At 38.4% G+C, this 16336-nt stretch overlaps 1 long non-coding RNA gene across 1 annotated transcript; it reads left to right on the top strand.

Annotated features, from left to right (window-relative positions):
• The first annotated feature begins 1260 nt into the window (after positions 1-1260).
• LOC150039779 (uncharacterized) lies at positions 1261-15174 on the top strand. The gene is made up of 4 exons (XR_016534247.1): positions 1261-1334; positions 3129-3237; positions 8566-8622; positions 15080-15174. It is a non-coding gene; the product is annotated as an uncharacterized LOC150039779 (long non-coding RNA).
• Positions 15175-16336: the final 1162 nt, after the last annotated feature.

Genomic DNA, 16336 nt, shown 5'->3' with positions numbered 1-16336 from the left:
TAAAACTGAGTACACTTGCCAAGGAATGGAAGACTGTACATCCCTTTCATAATGACAACGATGGGTCTAGCAGATTCCTAGTTCCCTTTTTTCTCAAATTTTTGTATGGACTTGTGTGTTCGGTAGCTTGTGACATATTGGGAGGAGTGATCTTCAAGATGGGAAACGGAAAAGGAGCCGTTTTTATTGAGATTCTGGGGGGCGAGGAGGCTGTTAGGTCTGTTTTAAATGTTTTTGAGCCATTGTTGTTCATGCCTGTAATCCTAGCTCCTCAAGGTAGTAGAGCTCTGAGGACTGCAGTGAGAAGCCAGATCCTGCAGGAAAGTGTGAGAGACAGTTATGTCCAAACAACCAGCAAAACCCTGAAAGTGGAGGTGTGGAATTGGTAGAGTGCCAGCATTGAGGGAAGACAGCTAAGGGATACCACCCAGGCACCAAATTCAAGCCCTAGCACATACAAAAAAATACACATACAAAAATCTTCCAGCACATGCTAGAAATAATGTAAATCCAAAGAATTATATGTGAGCAGAAAGCCAAATGAATGAAACCTAAAGGAGATTACAAAGGTAGCCAAATGGAAGCAGATGAACTGACAGACAGGAAGTCACTCTTCTGGGGTTGAGAGAGAGAAGTGGCCCAAGGAAGCAGAGAGCACTTTGCCTCAGGTGCTCATGTTTGAAGTCTATTTCTGGGGCACAGGGCCTATGTGTTTTAATGGAATCACCAGACAGGCATCACTGAAGGATGCCCATGCCATCTGGAAAGTGAGAGACTCAACCAAGCTGCCAAAGGCTTCTTTCTCATCCAAAAAATTTGTGCTTAAGGATAAATCGATTTGGATTTTTTTCTGAGCAGTTGCAGACTTGCAGTATAGCAAACATCTTCACTCACAGAAGAAGATTTGCAAGTGGAGCTACTACACAGAGCAGTGACTTACTACTCTGTGTGGGGCTTAGACTAAGGCCTGCCTAAGGACTGAAGTATTCTTCTTTTGGGTTCAGTCCTCATGTAATTCAGCACTTAAACCAAAGTCATTACTTTCCTCATAGAAGCATTTCAGGACTTGGGAGAAGGAAAATCCCAGAGTCTTGGTAAATGTCTATGAGTAGCTGTAGATCCAGATGTTCAAGAGCTCCTGGGAATCCCTTGGCAGTTGTTGACTCAGTCAGTGAAGTATCCAGCCCTTTGAAGGTGGCAATACCATTTTGTCTACTTTTAACTTGTTTTTCTAGTATTGGGGTCAGCTGGAGTAAAATCATTCACTCACAGGAGCATGAGGTTTTATTTCAAGAGCTGAAGACTAAGCCTGGAGAGAATATGTACACAGGCAGGTATGCATACACAGCCTGTCTGTCTCTTCTTATAGTGTGCCTCTGTGCCTAAAGCAAAAGAGTTCCAGGTGTATGTGTATGTGTGTGTGTGTGTGTGTGTGTGTGTGTGTGTTCAGATGTGCAAATATGTGTGTATTCCCATGAGTAGATCTCTGAGTATAGACATTTGGAAATCAGAGAGGTTTGGATTTGTGAATTGAATGTTTCTCTTATTTAGCCTTATGCTCTTAAGCAACATTAGGTCTCTCACTCATAGCTTTCTCATCCGCAAATGAAAATGATTTATCATCTTTTGCAGGCATTTTTGTGAGAATATACAGTGATTAATAAAAAGCATCTGGTAGGTGTCTGGTGCAGAAAAAGTAACTAACAAATGTCTTAGTGCTCCTTATTTTACTTACCTTTCTTTCACCTAGCGTGGAAAGACATGCTTTGAGTTTTATCATTACAAGCTAATGATGGAGAAGAAAGTAGCCCATAAAGCAGGCCTATCAGTAATGCAGACAGAGAAATTCAGAGTTTTTGTAAAAGTAGAGTCACTTCTTTCTTGTTCTTGTCATATCCATTAACCAACATAAAGTGATCAACCTGACCTTAGTTGGTGGCTTTTTTGATGCTCTGCCACTTGAGCCAGGCCTCCAGTCCTATTTTGTCATATTTTGTGCCAGGATCAGGACTTGAACTCGTAGTTTGGGCACTAATCTTTAGCTTTTCCCATTCATGTCTGGTGCTCTACCACCTGAGTTGCAGCTCTACTTCTGGCTTTTTACAGAAAAATCTCACCAATTTTGAGATGTTGAGATGGTTTTGAATTTGGGTCCTCAGATTTCAGTCTCCTGAATAGCTATGATCACAAATGTGAAGCCTTGGCCCCAGCAGTTTCAAGGTTTTGAAATTTATTTTTCTTTAATGGTAGAATCTTGCAGACTTTACTGCTGAGGTTGGGCTCAAATCACCATCCTCCAGATCTCAGGCTAGGATTACAAGAGTGAGCCACCACCAGCCCCTGGCTATCAAGCATTCTTGATTTGGTCAGAAAATCTGGATGCTCCATGTAGCACCATAGTAAAGTACAAGTACATTTCTTGCCTCTTTATACTGCTACAACTGATTTATTGACCTTAAGTCTTGGAATGAAATCTCAAATAGGAATTATGTTCTCAAATGTCCATTCCCTCCAGATGGAAGCAAGTTACCATCTAGTTTTTCACCTGCCAGAGCAGGTGTTTGCAGCACGCCCTATCCTCTGCAGGTGACAGCTCAGCCTGCGAAGGTTCCTCCAATTGGTTTGCAATGAGAGGCAACTCACTTAGTTCTTGGAAAGGCCTTGCATTTGGGACTCACGGCCCACTTTGACAGGGGCTCATATGTATGCCTGGTGCTCATACCTCCAGCAGCCTAGGACAGGAAGGATATGAGTTCTGTGGGCATTCTTTTCGAGCGTAGTTATCATTTTGAATCTGGGAGCCCTAGGCTAAGCAGAGCTGTATCTTCAACTACAAAGAACAGGGTAAAGATGAGAGGTAGGGCAAAATAACTCATCTCTCCAGCTGTGTCGACATTAGAAGAGACAAGCCTAGAATGTTGGCTCAGTTCTCCATAGTCTTGTGGCTTGCCTGTGTGCCGGTGGGCCAGAGGTGGGGTGGAAGAGAGGTAATGGTAATAAATCATAGGCATATACAGGGAGCTGAGGTACTTGTGCTGGCACTACATTAATTCCTTGTCTTTCTTCACTGGCTACCTGAGTAATAAAAGAAACACTAGCCTTTATTAATTTTCCATTATACCTTCCAGGCCATCTTCTGAAACCGATGCCATTCTTTGTGACATTCAGGAATGAGGAATGATGAGAAGTTTTTACAATAATCCAAGAATCTCCAATTTTTTAAAAGCAAACTCAGTGGTAAATTTTTACTTGATTTTCTTTTTTACGCTTCAGTTATTTAAAATTAAAGTTCTTTATTCATTAGAACAGAACTCGGGGCCTGGGTACTGTCCCTGAGCCTTTTTGTGCTCAAGGCTAGTGCTCTTCCACTTGAGCCACAGCCACTTCTGTTTGTTGGGTAGTTAATTGGAGATAAATTTCTGCCCCGGCTAGTTTAGAACAACTATCTTCAGATCTCAGCCTCCTGAGTAGCTAGGATTACAGGTGTCAGCCACTGGCACCTGGCAGTTAAAAAAAAGTGGTTTAACCTGATACATATGAACATAAAAAATATACTCATCAATGAACTGTCACAAAATATTCCCATTTATATATACCCCACGTAATGCTTAAATACAGCTAAGCATATGTGCCTTCTCAAACATTTATCATTACCTATTTTTAAATTTATTTTACTGTTGGGGTGATGTACAGAGGGGTTACAGCAGTTACATTTATCAGGTAGTGGGTACATTTTTTCTTGAACATTGTTACCCCTTCCCATGTTTTTCTCCCACTTTATCATTCCTTTTTTTATATCCCTGGGGCTTGAGCTTGGCCAGGGTGCTGTCCCTGAGCGCTTCAGCTCAAGGCTACTACCCTACCCTTGAGCCAAGCCCTACTTCCCATTTTCTAGAGGTAAGTAGGATATAAGAGTCTCAGGTCTTTTTGTGCCCAGGCTGGCTTTGAACATTGATCCTTGGATCTCAGCCTCCTGTGAGGCTAGGATTACAGGCCTGAGTCACCGTGCCTCCCTACTTTATCATTATTTTATATTGAAGACTTTCAAAATTTTCTCTAGTGAAATACATTATTGTTATCTATAGGCTTTCAGTAAGTTTTGTTGAATGAACAAACATATCAATTTTTTGCCTGTTTCACGTGTAACTATTACTTGTTCTCTAATATGTACCTGATCTCTGATACTATTGTTAAAGACTCTTAGAATTCACTGAAGAAATAGATATAGGGAATTCTCCAAGATCATTCAAATGTGTATGAAGAAACAGTATGAACTGAAATCTGCTCTCTACGTCTGTTTCTTGCCCAGCTGGCTTCTCTCTAAAAAAGGACAATCAACTCTTCTGTTCTGAATCCTACAATATGCTACTCTTGTTATCACTTAGTACCACTGCCTCACCTAAGCCCTATCCATTTGTCACACAGGTTCTATTGACCAGTCCCTTTAATTCTCTCAAACTGTAGTTGTCAGAACTGGTGTCAGATATGGGCGTTAAAACCCAATTAACATGACTTGAAGTCCATCCTTTTTAATTAGTAGCCAAACCCATTATATCTTCGAATGTTTCTTCTTTATATCTGAGAGTATACATAATAATTGCTAGCTCTAGCTTGTTGAGAAGCTGAAGAGTTCACATGCATTCATCTGAACTCCTTATTCATGAACATCTGAACACACATGTATGTATGTAGGCACAGAGAGCATACGCAGGTGCCTGGCCAGCGGTAAGGTATGCCTGTAATCCTACCTACTAAGAGGGCTGAGATCTGGAGGATCCATATTGGGAGCTAGCTTAGGCAGAACAGTCCATGAGACTCCATCTTCAAAATAACCAGCAAAATGCTAAGCTGGATGCATGGCTTAGATTATAGAGAATCAGCGGAACCAAGTGTGAAGCCTTGAGCTCAGACTCCAATACAGGTCCTCTAAAATGCATTCTCATCTCAATTTTCTTTATTCTTGGGCATCAGCTCCATCCTGGACCAGAATACTTTATTTATAAGTGAAATGAACCCTGTTTAAACTCCTATGGATGAACACATGTGGATGTGGGATGCCAAGGGGTAGAATTGATTCAGATATAAATAGATTGAAAGTATTGAATTATGGCTGGAGATGGAGAGGTACTGTTAATGGGTGCTGTTGACTCAACCTATAATCCTAGGTACTCAAGAGGCTGAGATCTGAGGATTGTGATTACAAGCCAGCCAGGACAAGAAAGTCCCTGAGACTTTTATTTCCAATTAACCAGAAAAAAAACACACCCAAAAAAACAGAAGTGGTGCTGTGCCTCAAAGTGGTATAGTGCTAACCTCAAGCAAAATAGCTCAAGTACAGTGCTTAAGCTCTGAGGTCAAGCCCCAAGACCGGCTTAATACACAAAAATAATCAGAAGAACAAACATATTGTGGGGATGGTGACTGTTCCTTCTCTCTAACGTTACCTCTAGCTTTTGCACATGTGCCTGTTGGCTTATATCTGGGTTTTTCTTAAGAATGTATCTTCACCACTGAGGCAGTGATAAGTCTAAAACTAATAAACCCAATCTATGAGCAGCATCAAGCTTCTTTCCTGAAAACTTCAGGGAGCATTCTAAAAGTTGATCTAGACATGTTGTGGTTGAGTGACCTGGCCAGCCATTTCCCACTGACACAGGTCAGAGAAGCTTGGTTCTAGAACTCACGCTTTGATTTTGGAAGTGATTTTAGTGTAACCACATATGTAGGATGAGAGAGTGGGAGAGAGAGGCTTTCCAAAGAAAAAATCAGTGCTCAAATGCTGCAAACAAAAAAAAGAATGAGCTGATGGTTCATGCCTACCAGCTACTCAGGAAGCTGAGATTCGAGGATCATAGCTCAGTGCCAGCTCGGGTGGAAAAGTCTGGAAACGTTTTTTGTTTTAAGAAGTGACATGATTTCCTACTATGTGGGGTTTTTTTTGGGGGGGAGTGTAGGGGTTGTCCCATGGTTTCTGTGCTTTCCCTTCCCCTCCCAAATCAGATAAACTTAAATGCAAGGACAAAAGTGGAGAAGTTAAAAAATAGAAAAGAAACAGTGACAAAGTTGGGAAGAAACAGAAAATAAACAACCACAAAAAGCCACTCTAGTTTCCACTTCTTGGAGTTGATTTCAGCAAACATCATTTTATATGATTATAAGCACCTAGCTACTGAGCCAGAATGATCCTCTCCTGAAAATATCCTCCTTTGTGCGAATGTTTAGAGTCCTGTTTTATCATGTCTAGCTGTTATTTTTGTCTTTTACTCTTCATTGAATTTACTTTTAGGGTTATAGGCACATTTTAATTATTACAAATGAGGGAAACCATGCAACCTACACTTCTTCGGGTCTGGCTTATTTCACTTAATATAATGTTTTAACATCTCTAGAGAAAGAAAAGAAATGAAAATCAAGAAAATATTGCAATTCCACTTCACCCCAGTTACAGTGGCCCTTATCAAGAAAACTAGCAATAGGAGATGCTGGTGGATATGTGGCCAAAAGGAAACACTACTGCATTATTGGTTGGAATGTAAACTTGTTCAAGCATTCTGGAAAAAAAAGCAGTATGGTTCCCTGAAAAAGTAAACATAGAGCTTTCCTATGATACAGCAACCCCACTCCTGGGCACTCCAATTGGCAATAAAACAGGTCACACTAAAACTACCCCAGCACAATCATGTTTATTGCAGCATTGTTTACCATAGCTAAGATATGGAATCAACCCAGATGCTCCTCAATGGAAGAAAATGAGATGGTACATATACACAATGGGCTTTCATCAGAAAGAATGACATTGACCATTTGTAAGGAAATCAAAAGTCTGAGAGACTCTTAATTCTAATTGACCAATAGATCGGGGAAGAGTTTGTACCTGAACTGGTAGAGTGGCAGCCTTGAGTGAAGAAGGCAAATGAGATTACAAGGCCCTGAGTTCAAGTTCTGGGCCCAGCACAAAAAAGAGAAAGAAACAATGATGACAAAATATTAGATTATACATCTAATGATTCTATCCAGTTTTGACATTTTGTCTTCTGTGTGTGACATCTGGGCCATTTTCTTTGAGGGACTTTTGTTTTTTGTTCTCCTCCATTTTGCTCATGTAAGTTTTGTTTCCTCTGAGACTAGAACTTCAGAAACCAGATGCTTTCTTTGGGAAAAATGTGACACACTCAGAATGAACAATCATACTTTACAGCCCATTGTAGATTTAAGTATTCCTCCTGCAATATCACCACCACTGTCATCATCACTACAATTACTACCATCCTCATCATCATAACTGTCACAATCATCACCATAATCATTACCATCAAACAGAGCTTTGTTAAGAATTTAAGAAGTAGCAGGCTCTTTGGAAAATGCCTTTATACATGATTTTATTTTCTCTTCACAATGAAACACTATCGCTTTTTTTGTCTTCTTAATGGGTATGTTTATTTCTAGTCATTTTGTACATTGAAAAGAGATTATTGTCTGAGGTCACAGTGAATTAAAATCAAAGTTTAAGTTGGATTTTCTCAACTCTCAGCTCCATTATATTGAACTACTATGCCCCACTGCATCCCAAAGCATTTTAATACTAGTAATACTGGTTTTAACTATTTATTAATTGATTAATTAATACTAATTTTAATTTTAATATTAGTTTGCTGTATATTAGCATATTTTTTTCCTACCTCTTACTTTAGAGCCTGAGATGGCAGTTCAAAGCCAGCCTGAGCAGGAAAGTCTAAGAGACTCTTATTTCCAGTGAACAAGCAAAGCACCAGAAGTGGAACTGTGGCTTAAATGTAGGGTGCTGGCTTTGACCATAAAAGCTCAGGGACAGTCCCAGGCCCTTGGCTCAAGCCTTAAGACAATTCAAGTAAACAAGAGGATTGGGAGGATGTGGGGGAGGGAAAGATAGTCAAAAACATGAGAAGGTGGATCAATCTTTGAGAAACAATGCACCTGCTACCTGGCAAATGTAACTGTAACCCCTCCATACATTACCCTGACAATAAAAAATGAATAATTTAGATTCCTGACCTTTATACAGGAATATGGAGTCAAAATCTCTTGGGAAAAATAATCTATATCAGTAAAACTATTGTATATCCGGTAATATCTGAGAGCTGACTTTTTAGGAAGGACGAGGATGCTCTGTCTGCATGGCTACTTTTGGTCACTTCCTTATACTAGTTCTTGCAAAAGCCATAGCTTTGATAGGTTCATGAATAAGACATCAGTGAAATAAAAGAAAAGCCCTTGGAGAAAGGGAAGCCATAAACAGGCATGGCAAAATTCAAGTAAAGTAATGAGATTGCAATGATCTGTGCTTGTAGGGTATAGGAAGCACTAACTTATCTGTGAAAACTCTAAATGAAGCCAGAATTTGGCGTAAGTGGCTCATTCCCATCCTTCAGTGTAGATGCATGCTCCTTCCTTACTGATCTCATGCTAGTTGATATTGTGCTTCACCAGGGACTGGTGAAATGTTTTAGAAATCTGAGGAAAATCATACTATGGTACACTTGTTACAGAAATCTCATCTCTTTTCTTCTGAACTTCCCATTCTCCTAGGTGTGTCCTTTATGAAGATTTCTGGAGAAGTTAGTACGAAGACTTTTCTCTGTCAAGGTACTGAGGCATCTCCTACAAATGTTGAAATACTGCATCAGGTGCTTCAATGTCTTTATGCTTCAGCAATGAAATCTTTTAATTCCACCTCTAATGCATATTTTCTGTTTCTAAAGTTTCTTGGTAGGCTCTAATATAAAAATGAATGCATACTCATTAAAAGATATGGAAAATAGAGCAAATTAGAGAGGCAAAATATAGCATGGGTAATCCTACCCCCTACACAACTGCTGCTAATATATATTTCAGTTTATTACATTGCTACAATTTCATTATGAATAGCTTTTAATTTGCTTTGTTTGCATTACATAGTGGTATTTATGCAGCATATGCAGTTTTCTATCCTTTAAGTATAAAATTATAATGATAGCATAGCAAGGCTTTTCTCCCATGTTATTATAAGCAGTTCATAAATATCAACCATGAATACTAAAGTTGATTTAATCATTTCTGTACTATTGGACATTCAGGTTGTTTGCATTATTTGAGTGATGCTGTGATGAACATCTTTGTAAATAAAACATTTCCCACATGGGGGAAAATTGTTGCTTTGCATAGTTGTCATAAAAATAGAGCTACCATGTTCATGTATATAAATCACCTTTGCCAGTTGCTGATGAAGGCAACTTCATATAAAGTATAGACAGGTACCCTGTCCACCAGACAGTCCACTGCCACCTACAGGAGGATTGTCTCAGTAACTTTACTAGATGTTTTCCAAGATGGATGGATAATGCCTTGGAACTCCATAAATCAATCACAATTTGCAAAATCATAGTGGCATATATATTTGGGTATAAATATAAATATAAATATAAAAATATATCCCAGGTTCCAAATTCCTTTTAAAACTTTATAGAAATTTATTCTCTTAAAAATAACATCCGAGGGCCGGGAGTTTAGCCTAGCTATAGAGTACTTGCCTAGCATGCATGAAGACCCAGGTTCGATTCCTCGGTACCACATACATAGAAAAAGCCAGAAGTGGTGCTGTGGCTCAAGTGGTAGAGTGCTAGCCTTGAGAAAGCCCAAGGACAGTGCTCAGGCCCTGAGTTCAAGGCCCAGGACTGGAAAAAATATATAATGTCTGAGTTACACCATTCATCTTAGTCGGCATGGAGAATTCTTCTGACTTTATGAAGGAGATGATACTTTATTGATGAAGATTCTAGCTGATTAATGAGGTTTTTAAATTATTACTTTATTTGTTTTACATTTCTCTAAGGAATAACAACATAATTCTCTCTTCTTACTAGGGAGATGTTTTCTTTTCCCAACTAAGAAATATTAGGCATACTTGATAACTGGGGCCAGATCTGGCTCCCACACAGGCAGAAGGTGTCTTGTGGCACATGCTCAAGATCTGTGCTTTCAGTCTCTGTGGTGAAAAGCACATGCAATTAGTTCATTCTGTTTCTAATGTAAAGAAATAGTCTGGCTTTCCCTTGTTTGGTGAGATGTGGGTGCCTTCTGAGGGATCCACAGCCTGAGTAAGTTCTTCCCTTGAGCTTCATCTAGGGACACAGTGGAAGAGCGTGGTAGCACAGTAAAGCCAGCTGTAGACTTATAAGTTCCCAATCGCCAAACCCACTGCTGAGAAAGAAGGCCACAATGTGCTTATGCATCTTTCAGGAAGCCCTGCCCCATCACAAAAACAGGTCAGCTCCTTTCCAGCTATACAATGAGGATTTCTCAGTTCATTTTTCAAGAGGCTAAATACTCTTGTACACCTGTAAGTATCATACACTGGTTGAGTGTATGATGATGGAACTATTACCTATCAGGCCATTATCAGGTATTTTCCCAATATAATTTTATTTACTTAACATTTGAATGTATAGGATATTTAGAGGTCACGGCCTTGCAGCTTTAAAGGATCAGAGCGAGATCTGCAGCTGCCAGCCCTTTCCATCAACAACATGGTATTAAAAGGTGTGTGTGTGTGTGTGTGTGTGTGTGTGTGTGTGTGTGTGTGCGCGCGCGCGCGCGCGTGCTATACTAGAGGCTCAGAAACTGTAGGCTTTGGGTAGTTGAGGCATTGATGAGAGAGGGCAAAACCAAGAATGGAGACAGGCAAGATGTGTCATAAGACACAATGTACAGGCTGAAAATGGAACCAGAAACCTTGAAGGGATGAGTAAGGTTGGGATAAAATGGAGAGGGAGAAGAATGATAGAAACTGTGACACCGGGGCCAGGAGTGTAACCTAGTGGTAGAGTGCTTGCCTTGTATGTTCTGGGTTAGATTCCTCGGTACCACATACACAGAAAAAGCAGGAAGTGGTGCTGTGGCTCAAGTGGTAGAGCACAAGCCTTGAGACAGTGTCTAAATTTCAAGTCCCAGGACTGGCAAAAAAAATCCCAAAAGCATGACATTTATCAAGAAATATTGTATAAATAAGTTCACATGTGGAGTAGAAACTCCTTTTCACAACTACTTAAAGATAGTTAAAACATGATCAAAATAAACGCAAATGTAAAACAATAAATATAAAAGTAAAAAATACAAAGAGGCTTTTTTCCCTTTAAAAAACAAAACAACCAATAAAACAACAGCAAAAACAATTTCTTCATGAATCTAACTAGGCTGGGGTCAGGGGAAAAATGATGTAAAAGTTCAAGAAGTTTCTGGCCTTCTCTTCCTCCCAAAATAGCCATTTTTCTGCTGAAAAAAATTTCAGCTGTCATTCCATCCATCAATAGTTGACCTAGGTGAAGACCCAACTGAAGCAGTACCTGGTCCCTGATATAAGCCCATTCTGGCTCTGTTCAGATTTCTAGGTGCTGCTTTTGCTCTAGGCAAGCTCCAGGATTGTTTTAGTTTAGAATGAGTCTGGAAGGAATGGAGGATGAAATATCAATCAGCCCTGTTCGCTATCCCAAGAAACTTGTGACAGTATTGATGTTTCATGAGACAAAATATAGGAAGGAAAGAAGCCCCACCCTCTGTTTGGACAATTCCTGAGGCCAACATGAGAAAAGGCATCCTTGAGATGCATAGTGCCCAGGCTTAGCAGGTGCCCAGGTCTGGCAGAATCTTTGACAGCTTAATTGTGTTCTTACTCAGTCACCCACAGCTAATGCATCTTCTTGGCAAAGCAGGTGTCTTCCATAAGGCACACCACGGGGCGGATTGTTATAAGAGCCTGCCTAAGTATGCTCTAAATTGTCCCTGAACCAGTGATGATAAACCAAATAGCTACAAATTTGTTGAAATGTGAGCTGTCCAAGGGAAGACTTTGACTTGGAGAGCAGAAGAGAGTATAAGGTTTGGAGGGGTAGGACAGGAATGGAGGCAAGTCTGAAAGGTAGAAAATTTCTCGATCCTTTCATTTTTCCCAAATTTGTCTTCTAGCCTTTTCAAGTCCTAGCCATTGTCTAGATGCTGGGAGTTTTCCTTTATTTTTTTATTAAAAAATTTATTAACATTGATTTTTACATCATATTTCAAATGATGTGTTTGACAAACAAGTATTCAAGAAGGGAATCTCTATGTATATTCACTGGCACTTACTTTTTAGAACATAATCAAAATTAGGCGAAGGGTTTGTATATCATAGATAAATATTAATCTATGTAATAAAACATTATGTCTATAGAGTCATAAGTTTTTATGTCTATGTAGTTGTGTTTTTATTTCCAGTACCATGTCCATAGCACTGGGTACACAAATATTGAGTCCTCGCTCTTGTGCTGTTTGGATCTAATAGTCACATATTATTTTAGGATACCATGTGCCTTTTGTTCCTTTGGTCTTGACTTGTCTCACTCAACATGATTTGCTCTAGATTCATCCATTTCCCTGCAAATGCCATTATTTTACCTTGTCTGTTGGCTATGTAGAATTCCATTGTGTGTGTGTGTGTGTGTGTGTGTGTGTGTGTGTGTGTGTGTGTGTATACCGCATTTTCTGTATCCATATATATACATTTTCTGTATCGATTCATCTGCAGTAGGGCATCTGAAGTGTTTCCATCTCCTGGCTATTGTAATAGTGCACAGATGAACATAGCTGAGCAGATGTCCTTATCATATTTGGGTTATGATGTTCCTGATAGATGCCCACAAATATTATGGTGGGATCGTAGGGAAGGTCAATTTTCAGTTCTTTAAGAAACCTCCAAATTGCTTTCCAGAGTGGCTGAACTAGCTTACAATCCCACCAGCAGTGCAGTAGAGTTCCTTTTTCTCCACAATCCTGCCAGCATCTGTCATTGTCTGAGTTCGAAATCTTGGCCATTCTTGTTGGGCTAAGGTGGTATCTTAAGGTTGTTTTTATTTGCATTTCCTTTATGACCATGGATGATTAACATTTTCTCATATGCTTTTCTGCCATTTTATTCTCTTCTTTTGATAAGTCTCTCTTTAGTTCCCTTGCCCATTTAGTGAATGGTTTGTTGGGTTTGGGAGGGATTAGTTTCTTGAATTCCTTGTAGATACTGGATATTAAGTATTTGTCTGATGAATTATTGGTAAATATCTTTTCCCAGTTGGTTGGCTGTCTCTCTACTTTAGTGTCTATGCTTTTATCTGTGCAGCAACTTTTTATTTTTAGGTAGTCCCATCTATTGAGTCTCTCTCCAATCTGTTGTGACCCTGGGATTCTGTTCAGGAATCTTTTGCCTGTGCCTATGAGTTCCAGTGTCTCTCCTATTCTATCATGTAGCAGCTTCACCGTTTCTGGTCTGACATTGAGGTCTTTGATCCACTTTTAATTAATGCTTGTGCATGGCGAAATTCTAGGGTCAATTTTTAGTTTTCTGCATGTGGCTGCCCAGTTTTGCCAGCACCAATAATTGAATAGACTATGTTTGTTCCAGTGTATATCTTTGGCTCCTTTGTCAAATACAAGTTGCCTATAGTTATGTGGTTCTATTTCTGGATCTTCTATTCTGTTCCATTGATCTTCTGGTCTATTTTTGTGCCAATACCATGCTATTTTTGTTATTGTGGCTCTATAGTAGAGTTTGAAATCTGGTATTGTAATACCACCTGCATTGCTCTTTTTGCCTAGAATTTTTTGGCTATTCTAGGTCTTTTCTTTTTCCATGTGAACCTTTGGATTGTATCTTCTATTTCAGTAAAGCATACCTTTGGGATTTTGATGGGGATTGCATTAAATTTGTATATCAACTTTGGCAGTATAGCCATTTTCACTATGCTGGTTCTCCCTACTCATGAGCATGGGATGTCTTTCCATTTCCTAGTGTCCTCTTTAATTCCTTTTTTTTTGGTGGTTAATTGGAGATGAGAGTCTTATAGACTTTTTTTTCTTTTTTCCCCAATTGTTTTTTATTGTCAGGGTAATGTATAGAGGGGTTACAGTTATATTCATCAAGTAGTACGTGCACTACTTTTCACACATTGATACCCCCCTCATGTTTTTGTCCCCATTTCCCTCCCCCAACTCCCTTCCAATCATCTTATTCCCCCCTTCCTTTTCATATTTCAAATAAATAAACGTATATACAATATACAGGTAACAAAGTCAGATATAGTAACAATATGAGATTAACCAAAAGACAACAAAAGAGAAATAACATAGTACATTAAGAACAACAATCGCACAAGATAAAGCTCTTGTTTTTATATCCTAGAGTTCTTTTCATTTAGTCTCATCCTATATGACCTTGTGTACCTAGGTTTTGAGCTACTGTAATCCTCTTCTAGGAGTTTAATTTCTTTTGTTGAGCTTTTATGGTTTTCATTAAATAATTTCTTTATATCTTTGGTTAAGTTAATTCCTAAGTATTTCTAAGAACCAACTTTTTGATTTATTAATTTTGTGTATAGTGGATCTTATTTCAACCTCTGATATTTCTGATTTTATATTTGTTGTTTCTGTCCTTCTAGTTGTTTTAGAATTAACATTTTCTTGCTCCTCTAGGTGTTTCGGGTTTTTTTAGGTTATTTACATGCTCTTCTGTCTTTTTAATATGTGCTCCTAGTGCGATAAATTTGCCCCTCAGAACTGCCTTTGCTGTGTCCCATAAGTTCCTTTGTGATGTCTCTTTATTGTCATTACATTCAAGAAAGTTTTGAATTTCTTCTTTGATCTGATCTGTAACCCAGGAATTAATCAGAAGTGTGTTGTTCAGCTTCCAATTATTTGAATGTTTTTTGACTTTTACTGCATTGTTCAGAACTAGTCTGACTCCACTGTGATCAGATAGAATGCATGGGATTATATCAGTCATCTTGTATCTTCTTAAGTTTTCTGTATGAAGTATAATACGATCAATTTTGGAGTATGTTCCATGTGCTGCTGAGAAAAATGTAAAAAGTTTCGGCGTTGGATGGAAGACTGTATATATCTGTTAAGCCTAGCTGGGCTATGGTGTTGTTTAAGTCGATGGTGTATTTGCCTAACTTTTGTTGAGCTGACCTGTCTTTTTAAACACATTTTACCATTTCTTTTACTAAATACATTTATATTTTTCTTTAAAAAATAAAAACAGAGAGAATATTGTCCTATCAAAAACAAACTTCATGAAATTTGGAAAGTAAAAAAGAAGAGGGAAGAGAAATATTTGCCAGAATCTTACTACCCAAAGATAAGAAATAATAGCATTTAAATAAATTTCTTTTCATTTTTTCTCTGCCTGCTTTTTCCTAATTACCATTTTTTATTCGACAGTTGGTTTTGCATTATGGGTTATTACCATCTCGTTATAAACAATTTTAGTGACTCGTAATATTGCAGCAGATGGGAATAATAAAAATTGCCTAGCAATTGTTGAATATTTAAGTTATTTCAATAATCATTTTCATCAATAAGTTAGAATATAAGAAATATCTCTGTAAATAAATATGTCTCCATATTTAGAAATATTTCCGGAGAATAGAGTATGAAAAGTAGAATTATGGCATCAAAGTATGTAAATGTACCTAATAGGGTTTCTTCCTTTCAAATCCTCCATCTGATAGAATCATACTTGTAAGGCCAGCATAAAGAACAAAGAAATTACCTATGCTTGCACATATAGGTAATCACATGAAACCTCATAACAAAAAAATCAAAGCAGCATCTCCAAGTTCATTAAGTTCTGTGAGATTCCACTGAAATAAATACAAATAATATATTTCTTTCATAGAATACATACTGTTCACATATAACTTACCCAGTCAAACCTATGATAGATTGTTTAGGAGGAATTTTTTTATAGTTTCAAATATCTATATTTTTTAAAAGTGAAAATATAAATATAGTTATTTATCTATGAAATTCAAAGAACAACAATATATCATGGTAAACTAGGAGGATGTTAGCAGGAATGACTAAAAATAGGATTAAATAGTTAAATAGGTGATTACAGAGGGTTCACAGTTATATGTTAAGGTAATGGGTACATTTCTTATTGAACAGTGGTACCCTCTCCTTTGTTTTCTCCCACTCACCAACACTCCTCCTTTCCCCTAAAATTGTAAAGTTCATTTCCAACATAGTGTCATCTGAGTCTTGCTTTTCCACTGGTTCACCCTTTGTTTTTCATCTCATCATTTTGTTATTCTCCTTTCCTTCCCCAAATCAGATAAATGTATATACAAAGCACAGAGTACCAAAACAAACAAACAAACAAACAAACAAAACAGTTGCAGGGCTGGGAGTTTGGCCTAGTGTAGAGTGCTTGTCTAGCATGCATGAAGACCCAGATTCAATTCCTCAGTACCACATACATAGAAAAAGCCAGAAGTGGTGCTGTGGCAGTGGTAGT

The sequence above is a fragment of the Megascapheus bottae genome, unplaced genomic scaffold (genome assembly GCF_031878675.1).
Source record: "Megascapheus bottae isolate mThoBot1 unplaced genomic scaffold, mThoBot2.hap1 HAP1_SCAFFOLD_58, whole genome shotgun sequence".
NCBI classification, from domain to species: Eukaryota; Metazoa; Chordata; class Mammalia; order Rodentia; family Geomyidae; genus Megascapheus; species Megascapheus bottae.
Note: the sequence above shows the minus strand (reverse complement) of the source record. Positions and strands in the feature narration are given on the sequence as shown.